The sequence below is a fragment of the Anoplolepis gracilipes genome, chromosome 12, assembly GCF_047496725.1.
Source record: "Anoplolepis gracilipes chromosome 12, ASM4749672v1, whole genome shotgun sequence".
Classification (NCBI taxonomy): Eukaryota; Metazoa; Arthropoda; class Insecta; order Hymenoptera; family Formicidae; genus Anoplolepis; species Anoplolepis gracilipes.
Window position 1 is genome coordinate 11,185,016 of NC_132981.1, and position 17,830 is coordinate 11,202,845.

General features: G+C 33.3%; 1 protein-coding gene across 3 annotated transcripts in view; it reads right to left on the minus strand.

Annotated features, from left to right (window-relative positions):
- LOC140671856 (uncharacterized) overlaps nt 1-17,830 on the minus strand; it is a 129,593-nt gene that overhangs the window by 36,991 nt on the left and 74,772 nt on the right. The window lies entirely within an intron of this gene.

Sequence of the window (17,830 nt, forward strand, 5' to 3'; positions counted from 1 at the left end):
AACAAAATAATACAGTAGTTTTTGGGCACTCTATATTTCTTCCCACGCAACTTCCCATTCAAGTTCACCCTCGTGGATCCTTACGCAGCTGCGGGGGTAAGGATCATTTCGATTCTGAAGAAGGTCGAATAAGCTGTGTAAAAGATTATGGAAAAGTACATGGGGAAAGTGAACTATTATCGAAGAAGAAAAGGAGGCGAAAATGAGAGGAGAGTTCGGGATTATGTTGTGCTTTATCTTACTCTCCTGTCACGTAACTTTATTACATTTGTTTTTCTCTCGCCACTTAACCTTTCCAATATTGATGGCCGTTCTGCAACGCGGTATTTCCGCCCTGCGGTGACATACAAGGGTAGTGTATGCAACAGCAATCGATAAACGTGAAATGTATCTGTTTGTCAAACGCGGGCACGAATGATCGATAACACCCTTTCTCTTTCTCTCGCATCACATTCGGCGATATCTATTTTCAAAAAATGGATTATCGCTCATAAGAATTTGCTTATTAAATTTTATTTTATCGAAAAGTAATGGTATATCATTTTTCGAGTTTTTGCGAAATAAAATTAGAAAATAGAATATATCAGCTCGATCTCAATTCTTTTTTTTTTTTTCATTTAGATGTGAATATGATTGCATTCATTCTCGAGCAAAATATATTTTTCATTTTGATATTTCTCATTATTTTTCTTTTTTTCATTTTTCGTAACAGCATTTCCTCTTTGAAACCTATTTTTAAATCACTTGCATACATTCGCATTCGCGAGTTTCGACCTTCTCACCAAGACACAGAAAGCGACACGCGTTTCAATTTCGACGTAACGCAGATTTCACTTCGTCGAGCTCGCTTGTCCGAGGTCATGTATATGAGGAGGTGTTACGGCGTCTCGAATGAAAATGAGGTCGGATAGGACCCGAGAGCTGTAAGAAGGTTAAGCAGATCTCTATTGTGTCGGTCTTTTTCGATGGTTATTATGCTCGGTGAATTGAATAAACGATTCCAGTAAGGGAACTATTCGAATCCGGAAAGTTTCAAATCTGTTCAATGGCAAAGAAATTTTTTCCATTAATACAAACTCGCAACTAAATTTTCATTTTTCAATTTACTTTTTATTCAATTTATAAAATTTTATTATTAAATACCTTTTTTATTCCCACTAGACATTTATGTTGTCTCTGTTATGTCTTTATAGATTATAAGATATAATATAATAAAATAATTATAGTTGCATAATTAATATTTTTTTTACATTTTGACGTTTAAACGAAATTAAAACTTTCTAATATATTAATTGTGGGTGTGCAGTCAAGTATCAATTGTGTTGCCTTTGACCTTTTTTGCGATCGCGACGTCACCGCTAGTAATTGAAAAACATGAGTCACTAATAATATTCTCCGTATCAATAGTGCGTCATTATTGTTTGATTGATCTTACAAATCGCCGAGGATAATTCTTGTTCATTAAAATGACGAAATAAAACTGCCATTTTTTTGCTAAATTACATAAATTGCTAAAGTAACCTGATTAAAATTAATCAATAAAGAAGAAATAACGAATAAATATTGCGTAACCAGGAAAATAATATCGTTTCTACATTGATTATATAACGTATTGATTATGCAATAACTTAAGTTTGAAGATATTTGATATAACAATAAAAATACGCGTCGTACGATCTCCTTCCAGTTTAACGGATACAATATCGTTGAATTCCATCAGGAATTAAAATCCAATTCTATCAGATGCGTAAAAAGCAAAAACGTACGCATTTAGGAATGAGGAAAAATAGAAATGTGCTAAAACATACGCGTGATAAGCGACGTATGGTGTGATCGAACGATGCGTAGGGCGGCGTAAATTTGCTTTTATTGCTTCATGAGTAAGCGAGAGACAAGGGAAGCGAATGGTTTATTGAGAATTACTGTGATAAATAAGGCGAAGGCGGGTATATGGAGGAGATTGGTTACGGGTATATAAATGTGTATGTATATGTGTGTAGAATAGTCGTCACTTCGTGGATTCATCACGCGTGCACGTAAGTGCGTATGCAGTAAGATACATGTACCAACGACCAAAGCTTACTACATATGCAAATACGGCACTTTGAAACCCAATGGAATTTCAATACGGCTTTGAGATTTCTTATCATAAAAGGATGAGAACTTGCGGAACAAGCGAAATCAAGATGAATGATAATTTGGATCAGCAGTAAATGTAAAGTTGTAATATAAAAGAATTATAATCTCTTTTATTATAAGCGATACATAATATCAATACTTTGAAACGAATACAATCATTTCGCACAATTTGAAAGTAAAGTTTTATCTATGTACATATTTTATAAATATATAGAATATTTCTTTATGAAATGCATGTTAGTTTTTCTCAGCACAAAAAATCTTGATCTTGTATTATATGCGATATATTATTACATTTTATCTCTCTCGTATATTGTATAATATCATACGTACATATTCTTGCGACTGTTTTAATTAATCAAAAACAGTTTCTAATGAGCGAATAGAAACAATGTACATATATATATATATATATATATATATATATATATAATGCAACAATATTGCTTTTTATGGCAAATTGCATTAACATTTTTATCATTAACCAAAATTTCCTCTTATGATAATACCTTGTTAAACTTATCAACCCGCTCTCGTCTGTATTCCTGCATTACATTTTGGCGGGCGATATCATATCCTATTACGACATACCTTTGCGGGTAACGAGAAATTTATAATTTATCTCGGCGACTACTAAACAGTTTTAACGACGTATCTCGTTGCAGGGACAGCATTGTACCCCACCCACTCCGCTTCGGTAATAACGAGTTTCAGACGGCGAGTAGCAGTATTTTCCGGCTCGTTTGTGGACCGCATCTAGTCTCGAAAGCGAAAAATCTCGAGGGAGAATAAGTGCGAATTCTTCATTCTCGGATGATACACTTTTTATTATCTCGTTAAGTAATGTTACCAGAGAATTGACTAATCTAATAATATTACTATTAATTGATATTCATAGAATACAAAATTAAATGCACAGCATAATAGAAAAGAAAAACATATTCAAATTGATGAATAAATTTTCTGCGCATAAACGTTTATTTTTGGAAAAATTGATTGTAAAAAAAATTAAAAGATAATTAATAATGTTTTTCCTCGTATCTCGACTTATAACCACTTGAGATAAACATTAACAATGTTTATCAGAATATTATTAGCCAATAGCATACTTTTTCTTTTCTAAGAATAATATATTATTTGTACGCATTTATATATAATTATCTTTTATATATTATATTATACTTTTGTTATTTAGCTCTCTCTTTTTCTCTTTTAATATTTTACATCATTTTCTCTTTTTTTAAATTGAATTATTTTACCAAAAATAGATTTTTAAGTGAATTTTTAAGTGAATGCTGAAGTAAAGTGCTCTTTAATAAAAATATCACAAACATCAATCATTTTAACTTATATAGCGATAAAATCTGTGAAATTTGAAAAACTTGTTTATTTATTATAGTAGAAAGGATATATGGATATCGTGGGACAGATATATTGGATATCGAAGAGGAGACTATTATAATATATTCTTATGCAAAAATAGTGATTCATTACGATCATCACAATGACATTCACTGAGAATCTGATAACTGTATGAGTATAATAGTGAGAGGAAAAATGAGCATTACAATGTGATGGATGTATCGGTCGTTACCTGCTACCATGTTCTCGACCATTCCTTCAGCATATTGATCTCTACGTCAGATGTATAAAAATAATTGTCAAATTTAGCGAAAGTTCAATCTATGACTGCTGTTACGTTCGAATAGTTCCGCCAAAGCGATCGTAAAACTGCTCAATGTCCAATTCATGATTTCACACAGGAGCTTACGTAAGCGAACAGAGATGCAGGAAAAGTTTGCGAATTTTCCGAGCGATGAAAGTTTTCTCTTATAATATACAAACATTAATGTTAAAGAGAAAAAAAAGAGAGAAAAAGAGAAAGAGAGAGAGAGAAAATTAAAATTTTCATCTTAAATGAACAAACTTTGATAATATTTGCCGATTTCTAATCTTATTAATTGCAAAATTCGTTTATAGACGAAGCGTAGTAGGTTTTTAATGAAAATCTATGTAAATAATAAGAAGCGTGAATATACGTATTTTTAGTAAGGAACGTAATATTGTTCTCTCTCTCTCTCTCTCTCTCTCTCTCAAGCCAATTTGCGAGACAGATCATCGATATTATTAATCGCCAATTTTCTCCACCCACGGCATTCATTATTTCATTCCAAGAATTTTCTATCTCTGTTTTCTGGCGTTAATTAACTTAAGAATCTTATTGATTCTGCCGCAACTTGATGCGTACAAATGGTAGAGCTAGAAGGTAGGGTCTGTTTTTTCTTATTCAGAAAAAACTTGTATCTTACGTCGCACAAGATCAATCGTTATTTTTATACTAATGAACGAAAAAATTATCGACGGCAAGGTATTCATAGGATGTATTTATATTTCTGATCCGGATGAAACGCGAAAAAGGTACAAACGATCTGGAGAGAGGAAAAGGCGAATACTTAAGGCTTATAATTTCTGCTGTTTCAGCAGTCCGTATCGCACGAAATTTGGCATAAAATAAATCTATTTCTAAAATTTAAGTGTGTGTGCGTTTCAATGAAAATTTGTCCCCAATAATAAAACGAAATAATTTATGCATTTATTTAAAATTTTAACATAAATTCAATATATATAAATATTTAACTGTTTAAAATTAGAAATTTTAGAAATGAAAAGTTTTGAAATTTAGAAATTTTTTTTAAAACAGAAAAATAAAATTAAAAAATATTTTTTTTTTTTTTTTTTTTTTTTTTTTTATTTAATATCTGTATTTGAATTAATCAAAATTAGTTTGCCATTTGCCTCGTTCCCTTTTGCTGAAAAATTTATGAGATTATTTTCCCGTTGATGGTACACTCTTGAATGGCATTTGAAAGAATTCCACACATTGATTTCTCCACGTTGTGAGTTACGACGCGAAGATGCTTCCGTTCCCGCAATCCAACAGAAAATTTATGTGGGAAAGCGAGGAGTTACGGAAGTCTTGTAAATATTCTAAAAACTCGATTGAAGAAACTCACATGTTTCCGATCTTCTATGTATATATAAAATTTATATTTTTCTACACAAAAGGGAACATTGTGAAAACTATATTTTGGCAATATATTTCGAAAATGCATAGTAAATTGTTACAAGTTTTTATTTATAGATAGTCTCAAAAATTATCTTCTTTTGATATTTTAAAAGCGTTTATCACTTATATATATATATATATATATATATATATATATATATATAAATTCAAGTACCTAATAACTATAAATATCAATAATAAAGAAAGAAGAAAAAAACTTCTTAAAAATTAAAAATGTTTCCGCTTAAAATAAATTTGGTTCGAATATTTTTTTGCGAATCAATTTAATATCATTTAATTAAATTTAGTAAGAAAAGTTTAAAATTAAAATAATAATATTATAAATATAAGCTATTTTACTTTGGTATAGTGAAATATTCATTAAACAGAGAATAAAGTAATCTTTTTATACAAACTATAATTTGCCATGGGAAAGTAAATTCAGCTTCCGCCTCGTGTAAAGCGAACTCGCCGCCACGATTTCATATTCCGAGGAAGAAAAGTATTTTGCATAATTTATTTTACTGCAACTTCTTTCCACCTTGTCCCCACCCCTCGAACCACATCACCTCCTCTTAAAACTCGTCCGACTATCTCCGCGCACACAGAACTTGAGACCTGAATTGAGTGTATAAGAATCAATAATCTTCTTGTCTCTCAAACAACATGATTACTTTTTCGATATTGATATTCTGCCAATATTCGTTTTCATTTGTTTCGTATTTTTAAAAGCACGTCGTTTAATTTGCAATTTGTATAATTTATACACACATATTCTCTCTTCTATCTCCTCTCTCTCTCTCTCTCTCTCTCTCTCTCTCTCTCTGTCTGCCTCTCTCTCTTTCTTTCTCTATATGCAATTTATTTAAATTATATAATTATATCTCTAGAGAGAGAGAGAGAGAGAGAGAAAGAGAGAGCAGCGCTGATTAAACTTCCTCATTGAATGCGAAAAGGTACAATACGAACTTTGATTCGCTGATGAAATTCTCATTAATTCCAAGCATCTGAATTTTATTCATTATCGGAATACCTGTCGCTTTAAAATCTACTCTCGAATGCGATATAATCATTATCGATATCCAACGATGAATAATTTCTCGCCTAGCATTTCGGAATTAAATCTTTCCAAAATTATTTGCCCATAGAGGGGCAAACACGAGGATCGATCGCACCAAAGAGGCTCTCGAACATGGTGCCTATGAACACTTCCGTGCAAATTCTCTTGAATTCCGTGTCCCGATGATAATGTCGTGTAATTACGCAAAATTACGCACCCTACGCGCATTGTCAACGACATTTATGCCGCATGAAATCAGGTTTGGCTCGAACGAGCTTGGAACAGATTGGGGACTGTGCGGCCGCTAATTAACGTGAGATTAACGAAAGGTTATTAGTCACAATAGCAATAATTAATCCAAACGACATCCGGACAATCTGCATCGCAGATGCAGACGTGTAACAATGAAAGGGCAGCATTAGCATATCAAGAACTTTTCAATACAAAGAAAATATTGTATTGTTTTTTCAGTGAATAATCATTCGATAGAATATAGATAGGAATAGCGCTCAATAATAATAACGCTTTGCATTATTACGTAACTGCTCGTTATTACTTTATAAGTTACGTCGTTATTTGTCCCATAGGAAGATATACTCGCTCCGAAATTGAGTTTGCGTTTGACAAATTTAATTACAAAGAGTAGGTACATACATCTCTATATCTTTTTCTCTCTGGCACGTGCCGCATATAGAATCGCAGATTTTTCATTTAAATTTGCGAGGTAAAATAATTAGTGGATAGAAATGGAGATTATATCTCTGAGTCGAGTTACCAGGTTGATTCCAGCAGCCGACTATTCACGATCATCGGAGGAACAAAATATCGCGTTGAGTGAGATATATCGGATTTGAATTCGAAATTTCTTTCGGCGTCAATTCCTTCGGCTCTACTCTCCCCACACACAATCGGATCGCCGTGTTGGAGATTTATTCATTTTACCGCTTGATAGCGATAATAACGGGCGTGAGAAAAACAATAATTTTGCCACACAACATGCGATGCGGTGGCGAGCCGATGGCACGTGTATATGCGCGTGTTGTAAACTTGGCGCCTCATAAAAGCATGCAAATTGCAACGAGAAGTCGGTACGTGCTCGGTTTAAGTGTGCGGCAGCTAGCGACTATATGCATAAAGTCGTACAGCGTTTTACCAACATTTTATTTCCCACGCTTAACTAACTTTATCCGATCTGATAAAGACCCATCATTGTCGCCTTCTCGTGCTCTTTTATAAACGACACGCTTTTATAAGATGCAACGCATTCTTCTACGATTCATCGCTACTTTTATACGTTACACTTTGACGTTTATTGCGTCGATCGTGTTGAGAGGCGGAGAGAGAGAGAGAGAGAGAGAAAGATTGAAGTGAAACGCGAATAGGATCCGATTTTTTATAAATGATTACGTCAAAGTTACATAACATTTCGTTAATTATTAAAATAATTACACAGCTTCGTTGATTATTTAATTTCCTTTAAAAACTTTTACCTTGATCGATGTGTTATTAACGTACATATAAAATTATTATTTGGTCGATAAACTATAATTTCTATAGTCTGTAATTAAATTTATATCAAAAGGAGATAATCATTAATCTCTCATTTACATTGAAGAGCTGAAATTGATGACACGATGTAGCGATACGGCTAATATTATAAGCAATTCAAAACAGCGATGAATGTTAAATTATTGATAACAATGGAAACTTCTTTAATCAATGGCCCATGAATTTTCATTTTTCTTATTCATATACACATTCTGTTTGCATAATTAAAACTGAGTGTGTCAAAACCCAACGAAGTCAATTACGGTCGACACTTGCCGACACATGCAGTTTATGCACGTGTTTATGCATCAGTCTTCAACGTCGTTCATTTTGTTTATCAGCGCGAATAAATTTAAAAATCGCTTTAAACAAGACTATGATTACGACAGGTCATAAAGAGAACGGGGAGAAGAGGGGGGGGGGAGGGGGTAGTAACAGCGGGGCGGAGGGTGTCCGTGCTATTCTAGTACAGGCATGGTGTGTCCCCGTTTGAGGTCACGTTTGATATTCTAATTGACTTGCTTTGCATATAAAAGGACATTCGGCCGACGCGAAACGAACTTTAATTACGTTGCGAGTTCGCGTTTGCATCGTTAGATACCGTGCCGTAATATCAGGCGGAAAATAATCTTGAATAGTAGGAAAACTTCATGGAGCTCTCGGCGTTGTCTTTAATCTCGCCCTTACTAGAGATAATCTTCAACTCTAAACGAGAGATAATATAAAACTAGGAAAAGTTTATTAGTTATGTTGTTCAACAGGGCAATATCGGCAAAATTTACAAATTTTGTTTACCAGACAAGACAATATACAAATTTTAATTAATACCGCTATATATAAAAAAAAAAAATAAGCATAAATTACTTTGATCATTCATGGAATATTCAGCGTCTCTTCGAATTTTAGCGAAAAACTTTTAAAATTAAATTTATGAAAAATATCAAATATTCACATAAGATAAAAAGAACAATATATATATATATATATATATATATATATATATATAGTTTAATACCTCCGAGAGAAGTATATAAAATGCAGTTTTGTGTATTAAAGCACACTGCATATATGTTGCAGCTTCTTTTATCCTATAGTCCCGTATATTTTTCTTCGTATCTTTACAAAAATAAGTCTTACATGAAGGGGATATTCTTCATGGAAACGCGGATTGACTGCAATGTTATACAATTATCTGCACCTGTCGCGAGTGCTCCGGAGTAACCGGACGTTTGCATAAAACAGACAGTTGGAATAAAAAAGCTTTGATGTATAAGTGTGATAACGGAAACACAACAGGAGGATACCGCGTGTCGCTGCAACTTGTCTATAATTTTGTTCTACGCACCGCCCTGGAGAAATCATTCTGAAATTACATTTCACTCGCAAATTGTTCTATCGTATTTTCCGCATTTCCCGAAGGCCGCGCATTTCCTTTATTGTTCGACTCGCTATACTATATATTAATACACGTACTGCATCGTCTGTAAAAAAAAAAAAAAAAAAAAAAAGGAAAGGAATAATAGATAGACTATATCATCCGCATCAGTCATGGCAGAAAATAATTTCGATTGGACAATCGAGTTAATTTCAGCACAAATTTTTATTCAAACATTGCATGTAAAACTTTGTGAGCGATGGAAGCCTAAACAACACACAATGTAAATATACGCATTCGATACATATGCCTCACTTTTAATTATCTCTCTATATATGTTTATCAAAAGTGGAGATTCTGAAAATAAATTTTTCTCATATTATATAGAGAAAAAAGGAATAGGATTAATGAGGTCTAAGCGCAAAACGAAAGTGAAAACGGAAGTTCGGCAAAGTCGTATAAGCGTAGAATCATAAAAAGAGAAGCTACCGTTGAAGTTAGAGGATGAGAGGCGTGCCAAAAGAGAGATGAGATTGTGGTAAGAAAATGGAGAAATCCATCCCGACGTGAAAAGCTTGTAAAGGGATGCGACATTCAATTGGGTTCAAATACCATCTTATTCGATATAAATGCTCAACTTTTTAAGATTCTTTTATTACTTTCTCTGTTAGTGAATGACTCATGACATCAATGTGTCAAACGTTTCAATTTTATAAAGTATCTATGCTATTAAATATTGTGTATGTATGAAGATTCTTACTATTAATACAATACATATAATACATATAATATTAATACAAGTATCATGTATCATGTATCATGTATATAAATATATGTTGTATAAATATGAAAAGTATTACTCGACCCGAGATTTTTAGCGATTCGTACGTTATTGTTAGCATTAACCTTTAGCAAAACCTTTAATGAGAATATTATTTATTTAAACTTGAAAAAATATAATTTATCAATTCGAATCATTTTCGAAAATATTATAAACTTTGGATTGTATATAGACAATTCTTTAATTAATCGATTTAACCATCTATACATATATATATATATATATATATATATATATATATATATATATATGATTCCCACCATTATTACTCTATCATGATTTTTCAACACACTTCGATTTTCTCCGCGACACTTTCCTACTTACAGCATGAGCGTAATAGATGGCGGATGAAAAACGGGACAAAAAACTTTGCCGAGAAGATATTCCATGATCACCGTCGCGAAAGAATCGAGTATTAAAAAAAGAAAAAGAAAAAGAAAAAGAAAAAGAAAAAGAAAAAGAAAAAGAAAAATAAAAAATATCGTGGGGAGAGAATGACGAATAAAATGGACAAACAAACGGGCAACTAGCGGAGCGCGAGCGTGCACATGTACCAAATTGAATCTCGGGATGTATTCCGTAAATAAATAAAAGCCCCTCGAGTGGCAACAAAGCTATGACGAGCGGCGGGGTGGAAGGACAGGGGATTTACAGGGTCGTTACATAGTTTGCTCATGTCCGTACGCGCGTACGCGTGCGTACACGCACACGCGCACAGTATTTATACTCCTCCTTCGCTGTATGAATGGCGATCGCAAGAATGTGCGAGCGCACGTACGTATACACACGCAACATATGAATAACCCGATGCGTAAAGTCCCGATTACACGAGGCGGAAAAGATTGTTTTGCCCGCGTTTCCTACGCGAAAGAAATATAGAAAGTGATATCACGCTCCTCCGCGAGATATTGATACAATTGGTAATTCTCGAGCGATCCAAACGTGTACGGTCAATTGACGTTGTCGACTGCAGAGATTTTCTTTTCGATGAAGTCGGTGATTAAATTAAACGAATGACATCTCGGCAGATAGTTTCTCTTATTCCTTAACTTTAACGCGCGGCTTTTGTAATGAAGGTTTGCAGAAACCATAGAGTAAGTGAGAAACGATTCCACCAAGTTTCAATCGAATACTTCAGAAAGATAGTTTAATACTTTCTCAGTTCTTTTTCTTACAACTCCATCCTTATTAGATTTACGTTAAATGGGATTTAAATTATATAAAATAACGCGCTGAAAAAAATGAGCAAATTGCTAAAAAGCTTGGAAATGAAGATATCATGTCAAGAAACATGTTGAAACATTTCCGGCGTACAATGGTAAAAAGAAATTTATGAAATCCGATTGTGAGAATTGAATAGCAGAAAGAAGAATAAAATTTATGATGCTCTCACTGCGGATTGGTAGGGATCAATATTAGTCCATTAATTATCTCTAGAAGGAAAAATTAATCGATAGCACATGATGCGGGTAAAAAAGTAATTTATATAGAAAAAAAAATCTGAAAAAAAAAACATTCCATCTTGAATATCGAATTCTAATATATCTCACTCGTATTTGCTCACTCATCTTATAAAATAAAATGTGAATAATCAAACTTAGCGGAACACGACATATACAATATAAAATACAAACGAATAACGATGCTTATTATTATGAAAAATGAAATTCTCTCACACACACACACATAATTACTTCGTGTATGCGTATACGATGAGAAAACGGAAAACTTGTCCGTTGACTGTGTCATTAACAGCACCAGCGGATTAGCGGAATGTTCCTCATTATAACGGCGCGAACTCCGGTTCAACTTGATTCGCCCCTGTACAAAGTAGCGTCGAATAGAAGGCCAGAGGGCATTGTGGTTACACTCGTGTGTCTGCTCGTTCAGACTATATAGCAGATAAGGGGGGAGGGGAAAAAGCGGCATTTAGAAAGATCGGGAAGGGTTGATGAACGAACGCGAATACAAGGTAACTCCGACAATCGAGATTCCGACAAATCTGCGAGGATTTGCCGTTATCGTGTTTGCATTTCTTTCAAAACCATCCGCGAAAGCATGGCAATTTGATTTGAAGCACGCAAAATTCGATTTCAAATGTCGATTTTTACTTTGGAATCGTGAAAAATGAATCGATCGAAATTATATGCGAGGCTACAACATTGACATAACATTGATCGCAGATAATGCGTTTATTTTATGCGGCCAATTGCAACAGGCATTAATGCACACATAACGCGCATAACTCACATAAATAATTTATGCGTTCGATATCCGTCCTCTCGCGCTAATATACATATTAATATGAAATTTATCAACAACAAATTTTAACTCGTGAATAATTTAACATTTAACCGCGCGCGTATTGATGACTGTTTAAAGTTTAATATCGGCTGCAATTGTGAATCGCATAAATCGATACGTCAAATGAAAATCTTCACCCGCCCTCCTATTTTTCTACGCTCGACTTCCTTCTCTTTTTACGTCGCTCTTCAACATAATGAAATACGCGCGTTATGTTCACTTGTTTGTGCGTAGCCCGAACGCGAGTATTCCGATTTATCGAACGTAAAATGCGATTGACAGAACATACATGCAGAGGGTGCGCAACAAGGAGAGGGTGCCTTTCCAATATTATGAAAGCAATATCACGAACGCGCTATGAAATAATTTTTACTATCATAATTTATCGTTTATTCATCGATTATGCCATGGCAGTCAAATTTTCCGTTTAATAAAATCAAACATATGCTCTAAATATATCAAAGTAGTCTAAATTTTTCTAGAATTCTTCTAGAAATCAAATATAAAAGTTTATCAATTTTTCAATTTATCACTGCGGACGTCGAAAAGATTCAAACGAGTATATTGTTGGAAAATCGAAAGGATTAAGTGAAAGTTTTCTTGGCAAACAGTTTTCTTGTCAAATATGTATTCATCGAGGTTTAAAGCACTCGAGACGACAAAACGCTTCGGGACAAACAATGATTCTTTCAAGATCACACCCATTCACTGAAAACACTCGCTTTTCACAGCGTTTCATACAAATTTTGCCGACGAGCACTGATCGTGATAGGGACAAATCGTTGCATAATAGCCGAAAGAAGTCGACGGGAATATGGGTCTTGCGAATGAAAAAGGAACTGGAATCTGGAATCCGAGCTTTCGGGAACTCGATGGTCGCCAAGCAGGTTGCTATAGTAACATGTTAGAGGAACCGATAAAATATTGTCCGCCGACCAAGACGAAGCGGAAGAAGCAGCAATAGCAATAGCGAAAGCGATGGAAGGTAACGGAGATGCCAAAGCAGGAAAGACCGGGGTAAATCAAGGCGTCGAGAAGTGGCAGAGACGTGTAAAAGAAAAGAGAATTATGTGAGGTATATTTATGTAGCTGCAAAATGTACAAGTGCCGTCTGGACAAATTCCGCAAATTGATATCATCAATTCCGAAAATCAGATATCATCTCATATTTCTCACAATAAGACTTTTCAATTTGCAACAATGCTATTTTTATGTATAATCGATAAACTATAATAATATATTAAAGAAAGTCTCAACAACTTTATCTTGAAGTATAGTTGGTGCTTTATAAATTTTTAGAGTTGTTAAATCAAGAGAATATTAATTTTTAAACATTAAAATATTAATTGATTCTTAATCGATAAAAAAATTAATTTTATCTTAATTAATAGAATAGATAAAAACGTAATCGATATCTTATATCTCGAATTCTTTAATAATATAAAAAAAAAAAAAAAAAAAAAAAACGTCAGATCAAAAAACCCGAAGATTGACAGATGAGACGCGATATTCATTCGACATTATATATCAATAACCATAGATAAATCAATTTGTATCGGTTGATTATTTAGATCAATGCAGGATATAAATGAAAGCTTTTACCACGCTGAGATAATGACAGATGGCGGCAAAAGAGCGCGTGAGATAAACATAATAATATATATTCGATGATGTGTATGCAAATGTAGAATATATCTCGGGATAGAATATCGCCGCCGATATTCTATGCAAACGTTTTGGTTTACGATGGAAATTTAATATCAGAGCGATACACATAAAGCGCAATGTGCTTCAATAATATCTCGCAAATTCGTTTCTTCGCGCGGAATGCAAATTCGCGCGTACCAGCCATATGGACAACAGTTAAGCAGTTTCGTTAAACTTGAGTCATTTTAGCGGAAATCATGAATCATAGCGCAGAAAACAGCAAAATTGCAAACAAACAAAAAAACTTGTTAAAGCAAGCAAAATTTTAACTCGACAACACACACATCGCGCACACCGAGTCTACGTATAATTATGCTCACTATGATTAAAAAATTATCATTTTTCCATTTTTGACATAGGAAGTGACATAGGATTTGCATAAAAAGAATATATATTTCTCCTGGGTTATATAAGTTAAAAATTCATTTAGTAACTATTACTAAATTATTATATCCTAGATTAGAATATCTGTATTTTAATTAAATGTAATTTTCAAAATCTCTCTCTTTCAAATTTAAATGTAAATGTGATAATCTACTTTTTCAAATTAGAAATATCGTTATTATAAATTAAATTGCATAATAATTTTAAACTATTCTATATAATCTTTTCTATATACATATGGCCTCTTTTTTTTTTTTAACAATAAATTGTTATTATACGATGAAAATAACACACATACGATATTTCCTCGTATCGTGCGCGCGCTTGGAAGCCAAATAATATTGCACGATAAACAAGTCTATGGTCCATTGCGTTTATTAATTACATCAATGCATCGTCATAAAGCGACAAGTATTAATTATTCAGTTTGAGCATCGTGAATAATAAATTAAATGTGTATTACTAAAAGATGTAAAATAACATTATTATAAAATAACAAAAGCTTCCCCATAATAATCAGTTAAAAAACATTATTTTAAACAATAGCCGTGTAATAATGGGTAATTAAGTGTAAAATGAAGCCGAAATGTAATATATCGATCCGATAGAAGAGAGAGAGAGAGAGAGAGAGAGAGAGAGAGAGAGAGAGAGAGAGAGAGAGAGAGAGAGAGAAAGAGAGAGAGGGAGTCATGCGTTTAATTTGCATCTCTGACTGAAAATAAATGTTATCGTGAATCTTTCTGTTCGTTTCATTTCAGAACATTTCTAACAAATATTTATTTAATTTATATAAATAATAATTTTAGAGAGAGATGTTAAATTATTATTATTATTATTATTATTATTATTATTATTATTATTATTATTATTATATACACGTAAATAATTAATATTATTTTTTAATTAAAAAAGCAATATTTGTAATTTCTATAAAATAAAAGAAAGAATTGGCACAAAAACTCGGAAATGCCAAAGTGCAAATATCATGTATCCATGTATTTTGCTGTGCAAATTCTTCCTAATGCATGCGGCAGATAGAGCGAGGGAGACAAATCAAATGAACGGGCACTAGAGACGTGGCAATGACCGGATACACTCACCCCAACGTCTTCCGTCTTTTTCTTTCTATATCTACCACTCGCCTTTTCAATGCATTGGCATACTGGTTATACATATATTTCAATAGTTTCGTCTTTCTCACACATTTACAGTACTTCTCTCTTCCTTTCTCTCACTTTGAAATATGCACAAACACGCATGTGCATCACGGCGGCGCGAAATCGATGTATATACGAGAGAGGGAAAAAGAAGAGAAAGTCAATGTCTATTATTTCGAGTTAATTGTCATTGTCAACGATAAATCGATAAAAATCGCAAAGAAACGTCAAACGTTGAGATAACGTAAGATTGTACAGAAATTATTCGTGGTGCAATTATTGTGCGTGCAATTTTGTTTCTTTTCCTTTTATCATACAGACTAAATTTACATAAAGAAAGGAGAAGTTATTATGTAACGGGGAAAAACAAAATTGATTTTACAATTATTATTTTATATTTATTTATTCTACTATTGATTTATTTTATTTGCGTGCGCGGGAGATGCAAAGTAACCATTTCAGCTCAATATTTTCGTCGTTTGACGGCACACAAACGGGTAAACTTTTACACAACGGATCAAAAATTCGGATACAATAGTCTCGCGTTAGTCACGTTGGACGACACTCATTCGAGACTAACGAAACGAGGCAACAACAACAACGAAAGGCTCGTAAAAAAATCTTTTTTCGCCGCCGCAGAGCCGACGATTTCCGCGCCGTCCGCTCTTTAAATTCATCGCTCATTCATACCCATTTTATTCGACGGAACGAATCCGGGGCTTGTCGGCAGCTGGCATAGCTCCAATTCACTCCCTTATGTACTAGTCACGGTGATAATATCAGACGTATCATAGATGCGGAATTAATTTCCGTCATGGTAAACATTTTGTTTATCTAGAAAATATTCTGCCACTTTTCACTTACAGTACATAACATATACATATAATAATTGTATAATTATAAAATGCATAAAAATTTGTTACGTATAATGTGTTGTAATATATATTACTTGTACATTTTTAAGATAAAATTATTTTTTAATATTTTAATACATCTTTTTCCATTTAATATTATTTAATATGACAGTATTAAAAAAATAAACACTTTTAATCAACACACATAAATCAGCATTTATATAAATATATATATATGTATTGAAATAAAATTCTATGACAATGTAAGATAATAGCTGAAAAAAGACTATGTGAATAAAAATTTCGTGAAACTTATTTAAGATAGTTTATTTTTATATTATTTTATAATTCTTTCTATGAATAGTTAGTAAAATTGGAATTATCTCTCTTATGAATATTATGGAATATTTTATTTCGTAAACAGATCTCGTAAGATATATATATATATATGTATATATATATATATATATATATATATATATATATATATATATAACATCTATTCTATTAAAATGCGAAATAAAATTCTAACAAAATAGGAAAAATAAGTTGCGAACGTAGCAGACTCATGTAACATACTAGGAAAAATAACATGCAAACGTAACGCATATAATTACATAGGTATATAGATATAGATATATACCTTGTGTTTTGAGATCATGAAAAGTGAGTACTAATTATATTTTATTTCGGATTCTCGCAGCTGTTCTTTTAGCCGAAAATGACATCACGTTCCCACGAAACGAAACGGCACGCACATCAGATCGGTATACCTAGTGACCTGTTTTCCACGAAGGCAATCGTACACTTTTCGTCATTCTCCGGTCGCGTACTCGCTCGGATAAAATTCTTCAGGCCATGTCGGTTCGTGATTGCTACCGGAGACGGGCTCACGCGGCGAATACATACATACGTAACGTCCGCTTCTGTCAATTGATGACGTAGGAGTTTCAGGTACAAATATTTAAATGAAACACGTGTTCAAATTCACGCTGTACATACAAAACAGATGCCTCGCACCCTTCCTCCCTTCCCAATCTCCACCGGTCCCTATATTTGCGGCTGCCCTTCTCCTCTTCTTTTAACCGCAGTCCGCGTTGCACTTGAGTGTTATATCTTGACGACGGTGTGCGTTGTACTCGACTTACCGGCTGTCACTGAAGGAAGATTGAGCGCTTTCAAACTGTCGTTGCAAATTGACAAAACACGAAATCCATATTATATGCGGGTGTGTGTTTTTTTTATCTTTTAAATTGCTTAGGAAACGCGTATATATATAATACTCGGGGTGCACTTGAAAAGGGGTTTCTAGAACGTGATACGTCACGTACCAAGCGCCTCATTATACGAGAAATTTTAAATTTTTTGACTTTTTAATTTTTTATATTTTTCAC